Raw genomic sequence first — 10,465 nt, 5'->3', positions numbered from 1 at the left:
GACAGCGCTGACTCTATAAAGCCAGGCGTCCGAAGCTTACAGAGAGATTTGGACCATCCCAGCCTGGGATCAGTGCCAGATCCGAGCTCTCCATCCGGTGTCCTCCTGCTAGTCACCCCGGAGTAGATCTGTAAGTAGAGTTGATCCCTTAGGGGCAAGCCTGGGTGGTGGGTTTAAGCCGCTTCTAGTGCATCCTCCTGGGAGTGGGGACTCTGAGGGGTCCTGATTGTTATCTCTTATAAGACAATGGGAAGAAGCCCGGTACAGGATCGTTCTAGACCTCCTGTGATTACTCCCACCCCCCCCCCACGCCCCCACCACCCACCACCCACCACGTCAAAACAGCATCCCCAGGTTGTCCGTGAGCAGAACCACCTGGGGAAGTGGAGTAGGCAATTAAAGATTCTGGTGGCTAGGCCCAATTCCAGGTATTTTAAGACTAGAGTCTAAAAAACAAAATGGTCTACTTAAAAACCAACCAGTGTTTATAGGCTGCACAGTGGACAGATGTGCTGTGGTAGAGCACTGCGGGTCCTGGGTTCAAATCCCAGTATTTGGGATGATGATCGGAACCCAAGGTTATTCTGACTAGGTCACGGGATGGATAATCCACTGACCATTGCACAAAGTAACTCAGAAACAGGGGTGAAAGTGTTGAGAGTTCTGAGTACAGGCTGTGGTGTGTGTGTGTGTGTGTGTGGTTTGTGTGTGTGTGTGTGTTTTCCATCTACTTGGGTGATTTTGCTGTGGATAGTTACTGGTAGACAAGGCTGCTTATTGTAAGATAAGGCTAGTTTCTTTCACTCTGTTCCCTTCCAGATCCCAGACTCTGTGAATTAATAAGGGAGTTCTACTCCTGGTTGGTTAGGGCCCCAGATGCCCAGGTGGGTGCGGAGGCTCCATTTGCCTCCCCACCCACAGGTGCACTGAGTGAGCAGGCGCTGGGTTTGGGGCTCCTCAGTGGGAAGGTTACTCTTAGGACAGAGAGAGGAACTAGCAGGAGAAAGCTCTGCGATTCCAGTTCAGAATTGTTTGGAAAGCACCTTTCAAAGTTATGTCTGTCAGAGAACAAAAGAAACCTTTTAGAAAGCCGGGACTAGGCTGTTTTGGTTCTACCTCTAAGAACTGCGAGAAGCCTCAGAGCTTGCTGGGAAAGAAGGGACGTCCGGCTGTGTTCAGCACACTGCTCTGCTTCGTTCTGTGTCCTCTGGTGAAGGTTCTTCTCTTGCTCGGTTTACTTCAAGATGCTATTTTAGACTTGACTTAGAGCTTGACCATACAGGTCCAAAAGTCTCTCATGGCAAGGAACACCTTCTCTTTTTTGATGTGGTTGATGGCACACTTAACAAGCCAGGTACTTAACAGCACTTAAGTGGAATCAAGTTATTTTAATCATTACATACACTTCACCATGAAGATGATCATCTTGTCGTGACAGCTCTTTGTCTTTCCTGAAAACCAAAATTTGTTAGACTCCTGTTTCTGGTGGATTCCACCACTTTTTGAAGACGATTGAAACTGACCTTCTACCAATTTAAACTGACAAAGGCTGTTCGATAGAGGGATACAGGTGTGGTAGGAGTCCATCCATGAGGCTGGGTGACCCCAAAACACATCCGTGCTGAGCCACCTTGGAGAAACCTGTGGGTTTGCTTCATAAACACTATGGACTTTCATTGTGATATCTGAAATAGAGCCTCTCTTCCGTACAAGGTAGTCACTATGGATTTATCATTACTTTTCTGTGAGAGGCTGGGCTGGAGGCAGACATGCCCTTGTATGGTAGTGTTTTCTACGAGGCCATCCCCAGCCCCCTTGGCCAATCACCCAGCCTTGCTATGCAGCCTGGCTGGCTTGGGTTCTGGGTGCTTCACTGTCTTTCCTTGTAGAGATAGGGGGCACTTAGAAGACACTGAGGCTCTTTTTTCCCTCTCTCTTCTTATTTGGAAGTTCTATTTGTATATTTTTTTCTGGTGGAAATTAGCTCCTGTCTTCCATACATTTAATAAGAGCAGGTGGTATTTACATCTGATGAACCATTGAGTAATTTAGAAAACTATATCCCATTTCAAATACTCAGAAGGTCTTAACCACATTATTTTGCCAGGTACAGTGACTCATGTCTGTAATACTAGCACTTGGAAGGAAGGCTAAGATGAGAGAACTAATGAGAGTTTGAGGCTAACCTGGAATACATAGCAAGTTCAGGCTATCCTGGACTACAGTAGGAAACACTATCTCAGAAAAAAATGGGAAAAAAATCAAACCCCAGCCTAATGGTGCATAACTTCAACCCCAGCATCTGAGAGGTAAGACGGAAGGAGCAGGAGTTCAAGGTAATTATCAGTTGCTGAGTGAGTCCAAAGCCAGCCTGGGCTACCTGGAAATCAGCTGCTTAGTGAGTCCAAAGCCAGCCTGGGCTACCTGGAAATCCTATCTTTAAACATTTGTTGTTGCTGTTGGTCTCCCTGATCATTTTCCCATCTGCAAAGTGGGACTGTTGAGAACAAGCCAGTGTCTTAACGTTTTTGTAGCACTTGCTTAGTCTTCTCAGAAGTCGAAGATCACTTAGCTAGGGTTGGATTCCCCGGCTGCAGCAAAAGAGAAAGACTCATTAATTGGAGTCTCACAGTAGCCCTTTGGAATCAGTACTAATAGTCTTCACTCCATTTTATAAATGGGCTTTGAAAACTTTGTTCTAGGGGGCTGGAGAGATAGCTCAGCTGTTAAGAGCACTGACTGCTCTTCTGAAGGTCCTGAGTTCAAATCCCAGCAACCACATGGCAACTCACAACCATCTGTAATGAGATCTGATGCCCCCTCTTCTGGAGTGTCTAAAGACAGCTACAGTGTACTTATATATAATAAATAAATAAATAAGTCTTATATATATATGTATATATAAAACATTGTTCTATCTATCATAACATATAACATATGTTCTATCTAACATATAGAACATATAACTTTGTTCTATCTATCAAAGATGGGGGCTCTCACAAACTAAGATTCTTGTAACTCCAGAGCCTAAGGGATGCCCTTTTGGGAACTTTCAGTAGATGACCCATTTGAAGGGTTTGACACAAGGCTGACACCAGCAAAGTTCAGCTGATGGTAATTTATATGACTAGAGATGTTTAGGAACATGCTCTGTGTGACACAGCTGGTATCACTAAGCCAGAAAACCCAAAGTATGCTCTTTCCCCTAAAGCAGAAACTTACTCCTAATTTTCCTTTTGTGTAAATCTTTTTTCAAAGCCAGCTCCTTTTTGGAAACCTCTCATGTTACCAGAATACTTTCTGACCAGTTCTACTAGCACAGTTGTGATCACTATTCCTTTAGACTCTTATTGGATCTCCTTCCTGTGCGTGGTAGAAGTCTGCCTGGCTCTTACAGTGTCCCCTTTGCTCCCTGGTTGTCTTTTTGTCATTGGTGACATTTAATCACATTGATCTACAGGCTGTAAGGACCAGGGAACCCAGAGTTGGAGAAAGGCAAGCTAGAACTGAAGGGAGAAGGAAACTGCCCAGTATTCTAGCAAGGGGAGGTCAGGTTACCATGATGCACCTGAGCTTCAGGGACCCATTCTCATCAGAATGGCCAACAGGGTGGGGACCTGACCTGCTCCACTCAGGTCCACTTGAACTTGCTCTCTGTGCTATGGGTCCCTACAGACAAATCTAGTCTACTGTAAGCTAGAAGTTCATTTTTAACAGCATCTGAGCTGAACACATACAGACCTTCTTTATTGTCCCTGTCCCTGAGTCATGCAGCAGGAGAACTGTTTGCCACCCTTCAAGGCAGCTGGGAGGTTGCTCAAGATGCTATGCAAACTCTACAGCTTGTCATGGAAGGGACTTCAGCATCTGTGGATTGTGGCATACAAAGTGCTCCTGAAACGGACCAAAGAATAACTGTCCCTTCCTGCCCCTCCCCTAGTGAAACATGCAATCAATGACAGAGAACCTCACAAGTGTCTTAAGCCATAGGTCATTCTAGCCATCCCTCTGGTTCCAAATAAGCATGTTTCTCCCTTTTTTTTCCCTCCATTTTTTCCTAACAAACATTCTTTTATTTTATTCTTTTTTGTTTTATTTTATTTTATTTATTTATTTATTTATTTTGGTTTTTGAGACAGGGTTTCTCTGTGTAGCCCTGGCTGTCCTGGNACTCACTNTGTAGACCAGGCTGGCCTCGAACTCAGAAATCCGCCTGCCTCTGCCTCCCGAGTGCTGGGATTAAAGGCGTGCGCCACCACGCCTGGCTCTTTATTTTATTTTTTATTTTTGGTTTTTTCGAGACAGGGTTTCTCTGTGTAGCCCTGGCTGTCCTGGAACTCACTCTGTAGACAAGGCTGGCCTCGAACTCAGAAATCTGCTGGGATTAAAGGCATGTGCCACCACTGCCCGGCTAACAAACATTCTTAAATATCATTCTAAATTTTTTCTAAGCCAAATGTCTCATTTATTCAAATCCTGGCATTTTACAAAACATTTTTCACCTTATCACAAATCTTCACTATCTTTTCTATATCTTCATATCATTCTTCATATTGTACGCTTCTTTTTATCTGCTGCCTAGTATTCTGTTATGTGGAAGTTTGATAGCTTACCACATATATACTACCTGGCACATGACTCGATGTCTAAGTGGTGGTTGAGGAAGTACCTATGTAGGCGCTAACTATTGCTTATCAGAAGTGCCGAGGACCAGAAGTGATCCAGATTTTCCTTTTCTTTTAAATTCTTTTTGATTTGGGGATATTTGCATATGCATGATGAGATATCCTGGAAACAAGAGCACTAATACTTTTGTTGTCTATCTTTTTTTCTTTAGTTTTGATTTTAGACAAAGTCTCTCTATGTAGTCCTGGCTATCCTGGAGCTCTCTGTAGACCAGGCTGCCCTTGAACTCATAGAGATCCTCCTGCCTGTGCCTCCCACATGCTAAAATTAAAGGTGGGAACCATCACATCCAGCTGTGAGCACAAATCTTGATGTTTCACCTTTGCTTTCTGCAGATAGCTGTACAGTCATTACACTCAATGTTTCTTTTTTTATTTTTTAAAGATTTATTTATTTATTTATTTATTATATGTAAGTACACTGTAGCTATCTTCAGACACTCCAGAAGAGGGTGTCAGATCTCATTACAGATGGTTGTAAGCCACCATGTGGTTGCTGGGAATTGAACTCAGGACCTTTGGAAGAGCAATCAGTGCTCTTAACCCCTGAGCTATCTCGCCAGCCCCCACAGTCAATGTTTCTGATGCTACATTTTCATTGTGACCTGCTGCATGAAGTCAGATATGAACTTGTCCACTTGCACAGTATTAACCCTCAGAAAGCTATGAGCCTTCAGACCTTTTGGGGTAAGGGTATTTAGCTTGTATACATATTCTTGGCTGGTAAGCTCTCTTCCTGTAATCACAGGAGTTCCCAGCAGAGAGGTGAATAGCTAGCACATTGGAATCAGCATCTGTCTCTAAGTGGTCTTTGAAAGAGACTGGATATCTGCCTGGACCAGCCAGGCTTGTGTCTCAGCACCTGTTTTAAACATTGCTCTTACCTGCATTGTAAGATGTAAAACACAGTGGGGCTCAGAGGGCCCAAAGGCCCTGAACAAGGGGTGATCTCAGTTTTGTGGAGTGGGGAGAGAAGACAGTGGAAAGAAGGGAGGGGGCAGGCAAGGAGGAGAAGGTGTTCATGTATATGTGTGCATTCAAATAGAAGCCACAATGACTGGCTGTTGTTCCTCAGGTACCCTCCACCTTCCTTTTGGAGACAGGAACCCTCACCAGCCTGGAACTTGCCAAATAGGATAGGCTGGCTGCCCCTGAGCCCCTAGGATCTGTCTTTCCCCTCCACCCTAAGGGCAAGATTTTAAGCACATGTCACACATACAGCTCTTCTCTTCTCTTCTCTTCTCTTCTCTTCTCTTCTCTTCTCTTCTCTTCTCTTCTCTTCTCTTCTCTTCTCTTCTCTTCTCTTCTCTTCTCTTCTCTTCTCTTCCCTTCCCTTCCCTTCCCTTCCCTTCCCTTTCCTTTCCTTTCCTTTCCTTTTTTTTTGGGGTGGTGGTGGTGGTGGTGGTGGTGGTGGTGGTGGTGGTTTGTGTAGCCCTGGCTGTCCTGGAACTCACTCTGTAGACCAGGCTGGCCTCGAACTCATAAATCTGCCTGCCTTCGCCTCCTGAGTGCTGGGATTAAAGGCGTGCACCACCACTGCCCAACTTCTCTTTCTCCTCTTCTCTCCTCTTCTCTCCTCTTCTCTCCTCTTCTCTCCTCTCCTCTCCTCTTCTCTTCTCTTCTCTTCTCTTCTCTTCTCTTCTCTTCTCTTCTCTTCTCTTCTCTTCTCTCTTTCTTTCTCTTTCTTTTCAACATAGTTTTTGACGCTTTAACTCAGGTCTTCAAGTGTCTGCACGTCAAGCACATTGCTGACTTGCCAGCCCATGACCCTCTCCCTTAATCTCCAAATGCCTTTAGTGGGAGAGACAGAATCATTTCACCTTAGCCATTGGAAAGAACTTCCTTCTAAAGCAGCTTGCGAAGCCATTGGGATTCCCAGTGTGTGTGTGGCAGTGTTACCAGGTCATTGTGATGGGACAGGTTCCTATTCTCTTTTTCCTGCGGAGGTGTCTTGGGGACCTGAGGATGGTAGGGAGGTGTATGGCATTGGGACAGAGAGTGAAGAAGAGATTTACTGCTGAGAGCAAAAAGGACTGTTAGATCTAACAATCTAACAAAAAGGTCAAACTTTTTTTTAAAAAAACCTTTTATGACCTTAGTTGTAGTAATAGAAAAATAGGAATATAAGTGATGTCCACTTCACAGAGCCCTCATAAGACAATCAAGATCATAAATGTGAGCCGCTCCTGCTCTGATGCCTAGTGAGTAGAGGGGCCCTGAGCAGATGTAGCTCAGTTGATAGGATGCTCACCTAGCACGTACAAAGCCCTGCATTCCACCCTCAGCATCACACAATCCAGGCATGGTAGGAAACAGTTCCAGTCCATCTTTGATGACATAGTGAGTTCAAGGTTAGCTTGGGCTATAGGAGACCTCATCTTAAAGATGAAAAGGCTATGTAATGATGATTAAGAACAGATTCGTGTCCCAAAGGCCTCCTGGGGCAGCACGAGTTTGAAGCACTAGTGTGCATAGCATGCTCTTCCTTCTCCTGGTATGTCAAGTGACTTTCCAGACCCAGATGTGGCCTTGAACTAGAACTGACATTACTGGATCCCTTTTGGTAAACTGCAGCTTCTGCTCCAAGAACTTGTTTCTGATCTCTATGGTATTTAAAATCCAGGCAATGTGTAGGGTAGGGATGGGCATGGTGGTAACACCTACACTCCACGAGGATTGCTACTTTGAGACCAGCCTGGGCCTTGTGTATGTAGCTCAATGGTAGAACACTTACTGAGTGTGTACAAGGCCTAAATTTGATCTCCAGTACCTCAAATATTGGTCAATGAAAAATAATCAATTTAGGGGTGGGAATAAAGCTCAGATAGTAGAGTGTCTGGCTAGTATACACAAAGCCCCAAGTTTGATCCCCAGCACTCCAGAAACTAGATGTGGTAGCGTATACTTAAAATCTCAGCACTCAGGAGAACTTTAAAGTTATTCCCAGCTACGTAATAATATGAAGCCAGCCTGGAATACATTAGATCTTATCTCAAAATAAAAGTTTCCATTTCAAACTGAGGTCAGTTTTCCTTCTGGGAGTGCTATCTGTCAGTGTCTAGTCCTCCTTTTGATGTCACACCTGGGAAATGGTGGATAGTGGCATAGAGTGGGCTGAACTCACACTTCACAGGGCCGGAAAACTGATCCGTGCCAAGGCCAATCGTACATAAGCTGAGAAAAGCCACTCTAAATCAGGAGTCAGAGCAGGACCAAGAGTTAGAAGACCAAATGTCACTTCAGTCTGTACTGCCATTGCCCTGCTGGTTCTAGCCATCATTTCTTTTTGGTACTGGGATTAGAACTAGGGCCTTATGCATGCTAAGTAAGTACTCTGCCACTGTGCCATAGCCCAGCCTATCTGATTGTTTTGAATCAGGGTCTCTCTTTGTAGCCCAGGTGTACTTAAACCCACCATCTCCTTCATCATAGGACTATACGTGTGTTCAGCTTTATTGTTTTTCTATCCTCCCTGTTTTATGCAATGCCTGTACTGATATTTCTTGCTGTATTGTCACTGTCCCCAGCTTTTGAAATTTTCAGGCTCTGAGCAGAGGCTGAGGCAAGTTCTGACAATGAACTGAGTTACCCTGAACTTCCAAACTGCCAGAAAGAAGCAGAATGTGTCCTCTGCATGTCTGTAATTCTTTCTGTCCTTGGGTTCTCTGCCTGCCTCCTCCAAATTCTAAAAGAAGAAGAAAAAACAAAAAACAAAAACATACAATAAAAAAACCTTGCGACTTTCTTCGGAAACCATAAGACTAGCCGAAAGGATCGACCAGCTGCTTTGCCTCGGTGTGCCTCGGTTTCCTCATTGGTAAACAAGTGCTGCCACCTCTCCTAGGTGGTTTTGCAATGCTGGGGATGGAATCCAGGACCTAGAATATACGAGGTACCCTGCCTCTAAACTGTACTCTCTAGCAAAGTGTTGTTTGCATTGTCACCATGTTCTATGGTGCTGGGGATGGGGACCCAGGGCCTGGAGCAGTCTCTAGGCTGTCCGCTAGACATCTCCCTGGGCTTTGTTATTTATTTATTTAGTTAAGAGCTTTAGTTAGTTAGTTAGTTAGTTAGTTGGTTGGTTGGTTTAGGGCTTTGTTATCTATTTATTTAGTTAATTTAGGGGATTAAATGAAAGACTATCACTCCGTATGAATAGCAACTATTACAACTATTTCTGGTATAATTAATTTCTAGGACTCTGAATTCTTTCCAAGGCAAGTGCGTGTCCAGTGTTGTTCTGGGAGCTCCTCCTTCCCTGCAGGTTCATAGGAGCAGAGTGGTTTTCTAGTTGTAAAATCTGCCAAGAACTGGAATGTCCCGTCTAGGACTATCCATCTTAGTGATGGATAAGAAAGATGTGGCGCGCGCGCGCGCGTGTGTGTGTGTGTGTGTGTGTGTGTGTGTGTGTGTGTGTGTGTGTGTGATGTTCATGTGGTGGTACATGCATGTGGGTGCATGAATGCACATGCTTCAGTCCTAAAACAGGGTCTCTCACTGAACTGCCATCAAGCTCTTGGGATCTGCATGTCTCAACCCTTCTCCCATGCTAGGTTACAATCATATGTGGCCAGGCTAGCTTTTTATCTCAGTTACCAGTACTTGAACTCAGGTCTGGACAGCTGTTGTTGTCAGCTGAGCCCTATCTATTGTCGTTAACATGAAGCTGTGTTTAAAAGGCATCCTGAATCCCGTCCTCATCACTCCCCAACCCCAAACATTCCTGGGCATCCAGTCTGGAAACCAACATTTCAGCTTGCTTGGCTTTGACCAAAGCAGTCTTGTGCTTCACAACTGTCAAGGGCAACAAAGCCTCAGGGAGAAGCCAAATGACTTCACTCCTCTTTTGGCCAGAGACTCAAACTTTGCACTTGATCTGGTTTGTGCTTTTGAACCCTGTTTTAGATGAGGTTCCTGGAAAAGCTAATCTTCCTGTCTTTTTGTTTTTCTGTTAAACCTTTTGTGATGTTTTTTAACTTAGTTGCAACTTAAAAAAAGGCAGCTTGCTGTTCAGGAGGAATGACACAAACACTAGCTCTCCAAGTGATGGTAGACCATTTAAAATGGGTCATCATCTATTACAGAAAATATAAAATATACTTTACACTTCTGAACTAGGTGTTTAAAGTACATTTTATTTTATTTTCCTTTAAAAATAGATTTATTAATTTATTTTATGTATATGAGAACACTTTAGCTGTCTTCAGACACACCAGAAGAGGGCATCAGATCCTATTACAGATGGTTACAAACCACCACGTGGTGGGAATTGAACTCAGGACCTCTGGAAAAGCAGTCTTAACCCCTGAGCCATCTCTCCTAAAAAATAAAAAAAATTTTATTTTTAAAATAAAAAATTAAGCCGGGCAGTGGTGGCACACCTTTAATCCCAGCACTTGGGAGGCAGAGGCAGGCGGATTTCTGAGTTCCAGGCCAGCCTGGTCTACAGAGTGAGTTCCAGGATAGCCAGGGCTATACAGAGAAACCCTGTCTTGAAAAAAACAAAAAACAAAAACAAAAACACAAACAAAATTAACATTTATTTCATGGGTGTATGTGTGCGGGGGCTCACACATGATTTATGTGTGTGGACTGACATGTGTAGTCATACAGGTGTATAGATGTATGTGGGCTCACACATGCAGTGGTACATGTGAATATATGTACATGGGCTCACACATGCAATGGTACATGTGAATATATGTGCATGGGCTCACACATGCATGCAGTGGTGCATGTGAATATATGTGCATGGGCTCACACATGCAGTGGTACATGTG

At 44.2% G+C, this 10,465-nt stretch overlaps 1 protein-coding gene across 4 annotated transcripts in view; it reads left to right on the top strand.

Annotated features, from left to right (window-relative positions):
• Positions 1-10,465, top strand: part of Myh11 (myosin heavy chain 11) — a 98,883-nt gene continuing 88,418 nt past the window's right edge. For 2 of the 4 annotated variants that reach the window (XM_021185416.2, XM_029470543.1), the window contains exon 1: positions 1-130. The gene's annotated coding sequence lies outside the window, so the exon portion shown is untranslated. The remainder of the gene's footprint in view (positions 131-10,465) is intronic. The other 2 variants (XM_029470541.1, XM_029470542.1) reach the window with 1 other exon arrangement.

The sequence above is a fragment of the Mus caroli genome, chromosome 16, assembly GCF_900094665.2.
Source record: "Mus caroli chromosome 16, CAROLI_EIJ_v1.1, whole genome shotgun sequence".
In the NCBI taxonomy this organism is placed as follows: domain Eukaryota; kingdom Metazoa; phylum Chordata; class Mammalia; order Rodentia; family Muridae; genus Mus; species Mus caroli.
This window is presented reverse-complemented; position numbering and strand designations above follow the sequence as displayed.